General features: G+C 40.7%; 1 long non-coding RNA gene across 1 annotated transcript; it reads left to right on the plus strand.

Annotated features, from left to right (window-relative positions):
* Positions 1 to 1,095: 1,095 nt before the first annotated feature.
* Positions 1,096 to 8,074, plus strand: LOC129815667 (uncharacterized). The gene is made up of 2 exons (XR_008753459.1): positions 1,096 to 5,649; positions 5,905 to 8,074. It is a non-coding gene; the product is annotated as an uncharacterized LOC129815667 (long non-coding RNA).
* Positions 8,075 to 10,531: the final 2,457 nt, after the last annotated feature.

The following is a 10,531-nucleotide window of genomic DNA, read 5'->3' on the forward strand; positions in this document are numbered from 1 at the left end:
AATTATGTCTGATTAAGACTAATGTACAAATGTAACAATGGATGTGAAAATTGCCTTTATACTGAACAAAAATATAAACGCAACATGTGAAATGTTGATTCCATGTTTCATGAGCTGAAATAAAACATCCTAGAAATGTTCCACAGACACAAATGCTTATTTCGCTCAAATTTTGTGCACCAATGTGTTTATATTATTGTTAGTGATCATTTCTCCAGTATAATCCATCCACCTGACAGGTGTGGCATATCAAGAAGATGATTAAACAGCATATTCATTACACATGTACACAATAAAAGGCCACTCTAAAATGTGCAGTTTTGTCACACAACACAAAATCACAGATGTCTCAAGATTTGAGGGAGCATGCATTTGGCCTGCTGACTGCACGAATGTCCACCAGAGCTCCTGCCAGAGAATTGAATGCCTCCAACATAGTTTTTGAGAGTTTGGCAGTATGTCCAATTGGCCTCACAACTGCAGACCACGTGTAACCACGCCAGCCCAGGACCTCCACATCTGGCTTCTTCACCTGCGGGATCGTCTGAGACCAGCCACCCGGACAGCTCATGAAATTTAGGAGTATTTCTGTCTGTAATGAAGCTCTTTTGTGGGGAAAAACTAATTCTGACTGGCTGAGCCTGAGTCCCAAGTGGGTGGGCCTATGTCCACCCATGGCTGCGCCCCTGCCCAGTCATGTGAAATCCATAGATTAGGGCCTAATGGATTTAGTCGCTCTGGATAAGAGCGTCTGCTAAATGACTTAAATGTAAATGTAAATTTACATTGACTGATTTCATTATATGAACTGTAACTCAGTAAAATCGAAGAAATTGTTGCATGTTGCATTTATTTTTGTTCAGTATAGGTAGATACTCACCGACTGTAGTTACATGTACAACACACATTACCTTCCTTAAAAGTAAACAGAAAACCAACATAGGCTAACATAATGACTTGTGACCTTTTTATTGGCAAGTCTTTAGTGAGCTAGTCAGCTACTTTTTCAGGTGGTGACATGCTAGCCAATGTTAGCCCACCAGGGAAGGGATATTTAGCTAGCTAGTTACCATTAACTCCCCGGTAGTGTAGTGTGGGGTTTTTATAAGGTTTTTGACATGCTTAACTAACTATTCTTATGCATTAAAGTTTGAATTGCTGACTCTTGCTACTCTTACCAGTGCTCAGGGCCTAACCATGAATATCAGCCTGAAATGTGTGTGTGTTAAAGAGAGCGCTGTACTGTATGAAATATGTGTGTGTATGCAACAAATGTATCAGTAGTGTGGGCGCTGTACTATGTGACCGAGACTGTGCTAATCTTAGAGAGACACAGGAGGGGGGTGAATCAGGAGACTGCTGAATAGACAATAACAGATAAACTATACACACGAAAAACATGTGAGGTTCTGAGTTATGCACTATAACCCAATACTATAACAAACGTGATTAGCAACTATATCATATGTGATTGAATATTGTATTGTATGTGATTGAATACTATAACAAATGTGATTTGATATTGACAAACTGTTTGAGCGCCTGGATGTCTGTGTGTGTGTGCTGGAAGTAACAGTTAGCTCAGATAAGAAGCTGGGAAGCTGTAGTTAGCCTTGAGCGAGAACAGAGGACAATGCATACAGGTGCAGATATCTCAGACAATGTTATAAAACTGTCTGACCTCAGTCTTTGGGGTGAAGGAGCGTAATCTACACAGCAACAGTATCGGGACATCATATGCGCTAAGGGGCCAGGACTGGCTTAAGGTGCCAACATCAACGATAGGCTGGGTGAGTCTAAACCACGCCCAGTCTCTACTCTGACAGGCCGGCTCGGAAGCGGGAAACAATCTCTGTCACGAGTATAAAATATTATCTTTGTCAGAAACAAATCAGTTCTCTGTCTTATCCTGCGTGATGAAACATTGAACCCGTATATACGGAAATTGTATTTGCCATTTATTAACTTTTGAATTAAACAATTATTTTAACCAAGTTCAGGTGTTCCTATCTCAGTTGAACTTTCGCAACCCTAACAAATGGTGACCCCGACGTGATCTGAGGGAACTTCGCTGGACATTGAGGCATCCAGCCTTTGGCCTAGACTGTCGCCAGATGGGGTCCTCTCACAAAAAGCCCGGGTCTACTAAAAAACAGGTAAGCAGAGCCTATTGTTTCAAAACTGAAATTCTGCATATTGGACTTAACCAAATTTATTTTGTGAGAAAACCTAACTGGTGTAAGTTGCTAAATTTTGAACCATATGTTCACCACAACAAAGTAAGGATAAAACTAACTACGTATTATTTAATTACGTACTACTTGATGGCGAATGCATTTTCAATTGGCCAACAGAATGACAATGGAATGACTGTGTGTATGACGTGATATTAAAAGCCTGTTTGTGTGTGTGTATGTATCTAAGCTAGGGTTGTTTTATTAAAAGTCTTATATATAAGACTTTAGGGAAGTGATTGAGGACAATGGCCACATAACCACCGTGAATGGCGGAATATTGGAAATAAGACAAGTTCTAATAATTGAACGGCAATATACCGGGTTCACGGATTTTTATGTATTTACATGGTATGTGGGATATAAGACAAATTGTCGATTAATAAGTCTAGGTGGACCCTCGACTAAAAGTGGACGGCAACATAGTCCAGGGGAAGGCAGAAGTATTGGATATAAGACAAGTCTAGGTGGACCCTCGACGGCAATACACTGTATAAGACAAGTCCCCTGTTACAAGTAAACGGCAAAGCGTTGGTGAAGAGAGGTTAGGTTATATGCGCAAATGATCTAACGGCAATGTTTTGGAGATAAGACAAGTTTACTGATTGAAAAAGACGTGTTGGATATAAGACAAGTCACACTGTATGTCTGTTGCTTTATGATTGTATCCCTCTGTATGTACTGTATCAGGCTTTTATGTGAAGGGGAGTAAGGACATATATACATAACGTAACCATATATACTCAAGTTACACATTAACCACAGACTATAATCTCACATTATTTGTCACGGACACTCTAGTCTAACTAGGTAATAACAGATAAAAACAAAAATTATAAAACAAAAGTTATAATAAGAAACTAATATGGCTCAAATTGAGTAGGTTGAATGAGAGTGGGTGGAGAGCTGTACAGAGAATGGACAGAAGATGGCAGTATTGCAGCGCTCAGCGTGCTCCCAGTCGACGGGGAGCCTGTTTGAGTGCTGGTCACATAACAGAAAACTTAAAAACAATTCGGAGTAGAGAGAATACAGTTAATAACTTATTTAGGTTAAATTTTGGTACGTTTACACTTTGGAGTAGAGAAAGTTGAGAAGTTGATTTTACTTATACGATAGTTTTGATGCAAAACTCAGTTGGAGTAAGTAGATGTTTTGCCTAGAGGCATGAATAAGACAGTTAGTTTTGGTATTGTATCTACTAATCAGTGTATGTTGCTGGAGACAGGATGATTTGTTTTGTAACGACGTAAAATAACGTCACTAGGGGGGATACACGATTACGTTACTCGAATGGATTTGGTCATTGTTCAGGTACACTATTTCCTTTACTTCTTGCAGTATAGTTTTGATTAAGAGATGTTGATTGACGTTGTATATTCTATTCAAGATCCAACCTTTGTGATAAATTGGGTTTGGTTTATCGAATCCGTACTATTGCCTGTTGCAGTTAGTTAACAGTGAGAGAAAATGTGTGTTTGCGTTCACTTTTCAAAAGTGGCTAAAAGTTATTGGTTTTTGTTTAGGTAACACCAGGGATTTCGAACAAAAAGTAAACGTAGTCTAAACGTGATCTGTTTTCATTATGGTGAACAATGACCGGCCCGCAAACTGGTATGGCTGGCTGGGAATTTTTAAAGGGACAGTACACGTTTATCACAGTTGTGTGAATGAGTTACATGAAACATCGGGGAAATTTAAAACGAATGATTTGAGGGTATTATCATAATTATTAGTTTTTGTTTTTGTGGTAAACGTTTGGGTTAAGGGGTTTTCCATGTTCCCGAGAGACAAGATAATATTAGGAGTTTTACTTTCTGAGTTTTATTTAGACAAGGGATTTTTTAAGATAAAGGGTTCTTTTGATATGTCTAGACATGGGATGGAACACGAATGTAGGTGTAACCTTTTTGACCTATTTTCGTTGCATTTTCCTGTGATTTGATCACTCACAGGGAAATGTAGTGAGAGTAATGCAATTGTGGTCATTTGGGAATACTAGTTCTGAGGTAAATTGATTATAATAGAGTTTATAACTCTTGAACATAATTGTAGTTTGAACCACTGAGGAGTCAGGATTCTGTTTTTAAACATTGGTTATGAAGGTTTTGAATTGGCTATTATTGTTTTGGTATTACAGCAGAAAAAATCCCATTTGTCATCGATAATAAATATGGGATGATATGATACATTGAGGTTTGAACAGGAGATATTTTAAGCCAATAGGGCAGGAAAGTAATAGGTTTCAGTTCTTAGAGGAGTGATCCTGGGGGGAGAGAGCTTATTTAAATAGTAAGGACTTTAGAGATTGACACTATAAGACATGTTGTTGTTATTTTTAAATCCATGATAAAGTCAAAAGTGAGACACTTAGTTAATATTTATTAGAAAAAGGCAGACAGATGGGTCTACCCCGCACTGTTGAGACCTTGAAGGTTTGAGAGCAGAGTGGGGAGGGGGGACCAGGAAATGAGCAAGGTAGGCTGTAAAATAAGATAGGACAGAAGGGGGTTAACATATATAAGCAGCACAGATACATTTTAAAGTAGATAAGTCACTTGACAGAGAATTGGAAAAGTATAGATATGAATGGACGCCCAAGGTACAATTGGACATGTGGAAAATGAAAGGGGCGTTCCTGTTGTATAATGTAGAACATAAGAATATTTTACTACTCATAATTAAGTCCTTATTTAGAGTAGGTAAGGTTGTTACCTGGCCAGAGCCAGGTATCAAACGGGGGAGGGGTACATTGTGGACTAGGATAGGATGGGGCCTATTGGATAATAAACTAATAAAAAAAAAATATATATATATAAAAAAAAAAAAAATTCTAGCTAATAAATAGGCATAGAAGTTAAATATATAATCAGATAGAACAAATGACAAACTGTTTGTTAACCAAACCTGTATGTCCAAGATTTTATGCACTACAGGTGAATTACAGGTGAACTCACTCAATCCAGTCCCTGAGGCCTGTTGGGGGGACCATACCAAGGACTCCTGGTAACAGCTAGCTGAAGTAGCTACCCGGATTCATATCACACTGCGGGAGGGTAAGACACATTGACACTGTCGAACAAGCACAGTGTCCGAGAGGAGAACTGGAATTAACAGAATTCTGGGGGCCATCTCTCGGATGAAAATTTCCTTTTCCCGTCATTCCATCCCTGTGTTTGTTCATAGAAGTGAAAGTGTGTCTGGCTTCTTGCTGATGATGTGTTCTCTGGGAGAGGGTGGGGCTTTACAGGATTGCTTGTGGTCCTGAGTTGTCTGTTTAGGATACGATGGGGATGTTGCCATCACAGTACTGCCAGAACCACCACCAGTTCCAACAGACCAGGTTCAGCCGGCCTCCTCCACCACTTCAAGACCAAGTCCCACACCACCACCTAAGCTCTCCAATCTGGTACAGGTAATAAATGTGAAAGACATCTCAGATAGTGACCAATCTGATTCTGGTTATGAGGGTGGGGAGAACATGTGGTTGGCCTATATGAGATACACTGCCAAAACACTTAATAGAAAGGACTGTGTCGTATGTGGACATGCCAGACCTATTCTGGCTGCTCACCCATTTGCCCTAAGTAATGGGGAAGGTTGGATGTGCATATTGGAAAGTTTAAGCCAAATTCAACCCTGTGTAAAACTCTGAGTCTTGTGTTCCCAGAAGTCCGTCCCCAGAAGACACCATGGGGGTTAAGGCATATGGGGGATATTACAGCTGTAACACTGGTACAGGTAGAGGTATGGACTATGGGAGGTTCCCTGCTGCTGCCTGCATCACTAATGTCACTATTAACTAGAGGTGTTGCTGATGTATGGTGGATGTGAGGACCTGCCAGGCGGTTGACCCCAATTTTGAAAGGAGATTGTCAGGGAACATGTGTTTTGGCCAGTCTGATAAACACCATTGCCTATTATTGAGGTTACAGCTGACCAACTTTTGGGAGCTGCACATGACAGAGGCTTGGGACCAACCCAGGAGACGGCAGAAACGTGACGCTCCTTGGTCCGAGGGAACAGATAACATCCACACCAACCTGTTGGGGTCCCAATAGGGGTTCCCCACGAATTCCAGACATTAAACAGGAATGATGGCCTGTGGCATTTATTGCCCATTATTGGCCCAGCTATTGTTGATGCTAAACAGAATGCCTGGATCAATTATATCTGGTATAATCAACAATGATTTGTTAACTACACCCACACTGCACTTACAGGGATAGCTGAACAATTGGATGCCACCTCGTAGACAAAATAGACTAGCACTAGACATGATTCTGGCCAACCAGGGGGGTGTTTGTAAAATGTTTGGAGAACAATGTTGCACGTTTATCCCTAACAATACCAGTCTGGATGGGAGCATTTCAAAAGATCTGAGCGGGTTGGAGAAGTTATCTGTGGAGATGAAGGATCTTGCAGGTGTGGAGGAGAGTGGACTGTTCTCCTGGCTGGGTGGTTGGTTTGGTGAGTGCACTGTATCGATGGTTACTGGATTTCTGACCCTAATTGTATTTTGCTATGTTTTCTGTTGTGCTGCTTGCATTTTACCTTGTGCCAAGAAATCTATTGCAGATGCTGCTAAGGCCTCTGGCATGATGCCCCTGCTTGCGGCTAGTGGGGAGGATGCTGAGACCAATGAACAGATGGGGTTGACTGAGGGTGACCCATGGTTTGCTGTAAAAGAGGTTTATCCTCAATCATTCGTTATAATAATAACACTGTTCTCCCTAAGAAGGTTATAAGTTCCTGGGTGGTAACGAGCCCACCTAGTATATGGAAAAGGGATGGAATTTTTATTGGTTGTGACACCTTACAGGTGTCAAACGGGGGAATCAAAAATAAAAATGTCAATCAAAAATGTTTAAGTAATAAAAATGTCTATGTTAATCAAAAATTGTTTATGTTGACACCTATAGGTGTCAAACGGGGGATTGTGGGGTTTTTATAAGGTTTTTGACATGCTTAACTAACTATTCTTATGCATTAAAGTTTGAATTGCTGACTCTTGCTACTCTTACCAGTGCTCAGGGCCTAACCATGAATATCAGCCTGAAATGTGTGTGTGTTAAAGAGAGCGCTGTACTGTATGAAATATGTGTGTGTATGCAACAAATGTATCAGTAGTGTGGGCGCTGTACTATGTGACCGAGACTGTGCTAATCTTAGAGAGACACAGGAGGGGGGTGAATCAGGAGACTGCTGAATAGACAATAACAGATAAACTATACACACGAAAAACATGTGAGGTTCTGAGTTATGCACTATAACCCAATACTATAACAAACGTGATTAGCAACTATATCATATGTGATTGAATATTGTATTGTATGTGATTGAATACTATAACAAATGTGATTTGATATTGACAAACTGTTTGAGCGCCTGGATGTCTGTGTGTGTGTGCTGGAAGTAACAGTTAGCTCAGATAAGAAGCTGGGAAGCTGTAGTTAGCCTTGAGCGAGAACAGAGGACAATGCATACAGGTGCAGATATCTCAGACAATGTTATAAAACTGTCTGACCTCAGTCTTTGGGGTGAAGGAGCGTAATCTACACAGCAACAGTATCGGGACATCATATGCGCTAAGGGGCCAGGACTGGCTTAAGGTGCCAACATCAACGATAGGCTGGGTGAGTCTAAACCACGCCCAGTCTCTACTCTGACAGGCCGGCTCGGAAGCGGGAAACAATCTCTGTCACGAGTATAAAATATTATCTTTGTCAGAAACAAATCAGTTCTCTGTCTTATCCTGCGTGATGAAACATTGAACCCGTATATACGGAAATTGTATTTGCCATTTATTAACTTTTGAATTAAACAATTATTTTAACCAAGTTCAGGTGTTCCTATCTCAGTTGAACTTTCGCAACCCTAACAGTAGTCAGACTTGCTAGCTAACATTAGGTCGGCACCATGGCAAGGATAGTTGGTTAGCTAGCATGTCACCACTTACAAATGTCTGAATACACGAACGGTGTGCTAATGTTAACTAGCTAGCTAAAAATCGCCTGGTGGGCTAACGTAAACTCACTCACTTTTGAACATCGCTTTGGTCCGTACAATTGACCTTATTTTAGCGCCCCAAAAACGTAATACTTCCAGATCAACTGTAATGTCAATACCATTGTAAAGCACAATTTCTCCCCTTTCCAACAGAATCAATTACATGACCCCAAAGCTGCCCGTTTCTGCATGATTCAAGAAGGCAATGAGCCCCGTCTGGTCTTTTTAAAAATGGCGGGTGGGGAAGCAAAACTAATGCGTGATAGTGAGAAGGAGAGATGTTGTGTGGGAAAATTGAATTTTTTCACTCGATCTGTCCAACTTATCACCTTATCGCCTCTAAAATGTAAATAAAACACTATAAAGAGTTTATATAATGTGTCATTACATACCTATTTGAAGGTTTGTGTCAATTTGAATCGGGTTTTTAGGGCGGTGCTAAAGTAATCTTAGAAGTAAACAGCGGCTTTGAGAATGATGATCGCATGCAATGATGACGCAAAAAATGACTAGGCATCCCCCTTACCCCCGTCACTGTCCATTTCTTGTTTTTAAAGGATGAGAGAAGTGCTACACCTGGTGGAGAGAGATTGTAAGACATAGTTTCTTTATGCGTGCTGTATGTTATGGCATGACACGTCACGATGTAACGGAAGGGGTCAGTTTTTTCAACTTTTCTCCAATACTATAGAGCCATTACCATGTCGATCAACGCTTGAATAGAAACGTAGTTCACACCCCCGATTTTGAAGTCAACACAGTCGCTACAGTCCCATTAGTTTTCTTTGTAGCCTCGTTTGAATGTTACGGTTACGCACATTTGTACGGAATGGGGTGAGTTTACGTTAGCTAGATAGGCACCTTGGTTGACTAGTTAGCTACATTAGCTAAAGTTGGCTCACAAAGGACTTGTGGGCTCAATGTTTTCCCATACAAAACACAAACAATTTTGTTCCATGAGTGCATCATTTTACATGACTAATCAAATATCCTGTAGTCAGTTATACATGTCAGCATGGATGGAAATTAAGCTAGCCTGAATCTAGTATTTGTCAGACTGGGCTAGTAGACAATGTGCCAAACTAGCCTGAGAGCAATGAAATGGCTAGTAGAAAATGTGCCAAACTAGCCTGACACAGCAGTGAAATTTTGCCTTACAAACATCACATGCCACAGATTTAGGACCTGAATGTAGAAATCGTGGTCTGCTGGCCAGTGCCCAAAATACGTATGTTACACCGCTGCGTTCCAGTCCCTTTCAGACAATTCCCCTATTACCGTTGGTCCTCCTCATTGACCTCACAGCTGAGGGTTTCAACTTTCCTCTTGAGAATTAGAATCAGAAGTACAGTCGTATAGCTCATCGCAATACTTCACCTCTTAGGGCAAATAATACCCTAGACTGTCCAGATCATCTAGTTAAGCATTCCAGATAATTCCTCCATCACAGCAGAAATGTCCCATCCACATAGTCGGATTTTAAATGTGCAGATAGACCAAATCAAATCAACTCAAAGTTATTTACATAGCCCTTCTTAGATCAGCCGATATCAAAGTGCTGTACAGAAACCCAGCCTAAAACCCCAAACAGCAAGCAATGCAGGTGTAGAAGCACGGTGGCTAGGAGAAACTCCCTAGAAAGGCCAAAGCCTAGGAAGAAACGTAGAGGAACCAGGCTGAGGGGTGGCCAGTCCTCTTCTGGCTGTGCCGGGTGGGGATTATAACAGAACATGGTCAAGATGCTCAAATGGACCACGGCCCAGTCTATTTTACCATTACTATAGTCAAGTCTGTGGGTTATGGTAGATGAATATAGATGTTACCATTTTAGTAATCAACCTAACTAGCAAGTCAAATAAACTTGTTTTTGTCTTTCAGACGGCCGGACCAGAAACCAAATGACAACACTCAGGTTTGCAGCTGTCATTTTCCATTGGAACAGAGAAATTGCCCTGTATTTACCAGAGAAGGTAGCTCATCCAACATGGCAGAAGAGGAAGATCCAGACTCATCCACCATAACCTATTCTAGGAGCCTATTGTTCGTGTGTGATTTTTATTCATTGCTAACTTGTTTTTCAACAATGTCAGGTACTGCAGGTATGACTGGGGCCTTCAGTAAGTAAGTCACAGGGGGAGAGAAATTATTAGAACATCAAATCAACTTTTATTGGTCACATATACATATTTAGCAGATGTTATTGCGAGTGTAGCAAAATGCTTGTGTTCCTAGCTCCAACAGTGCAGTATTATCTAACAATTCACAACAATACACACAAATCTAAAAGT

The sequence above is a fragment of the Salvelinus fontinalis genome, chromosome 18 (genome assembly GCF_029448725.1).
Source record: "Salvelinus fontinalis isolate EN_2023a chromosome 18, ASM2944872v1, whole genome shotgun sequence".
NCBI lineage: Eukaryota > Metazoa > Chordata > Actinopteri > Salmoniformes > Salmonidae > Salvelinus > Salvelinus fontinalis.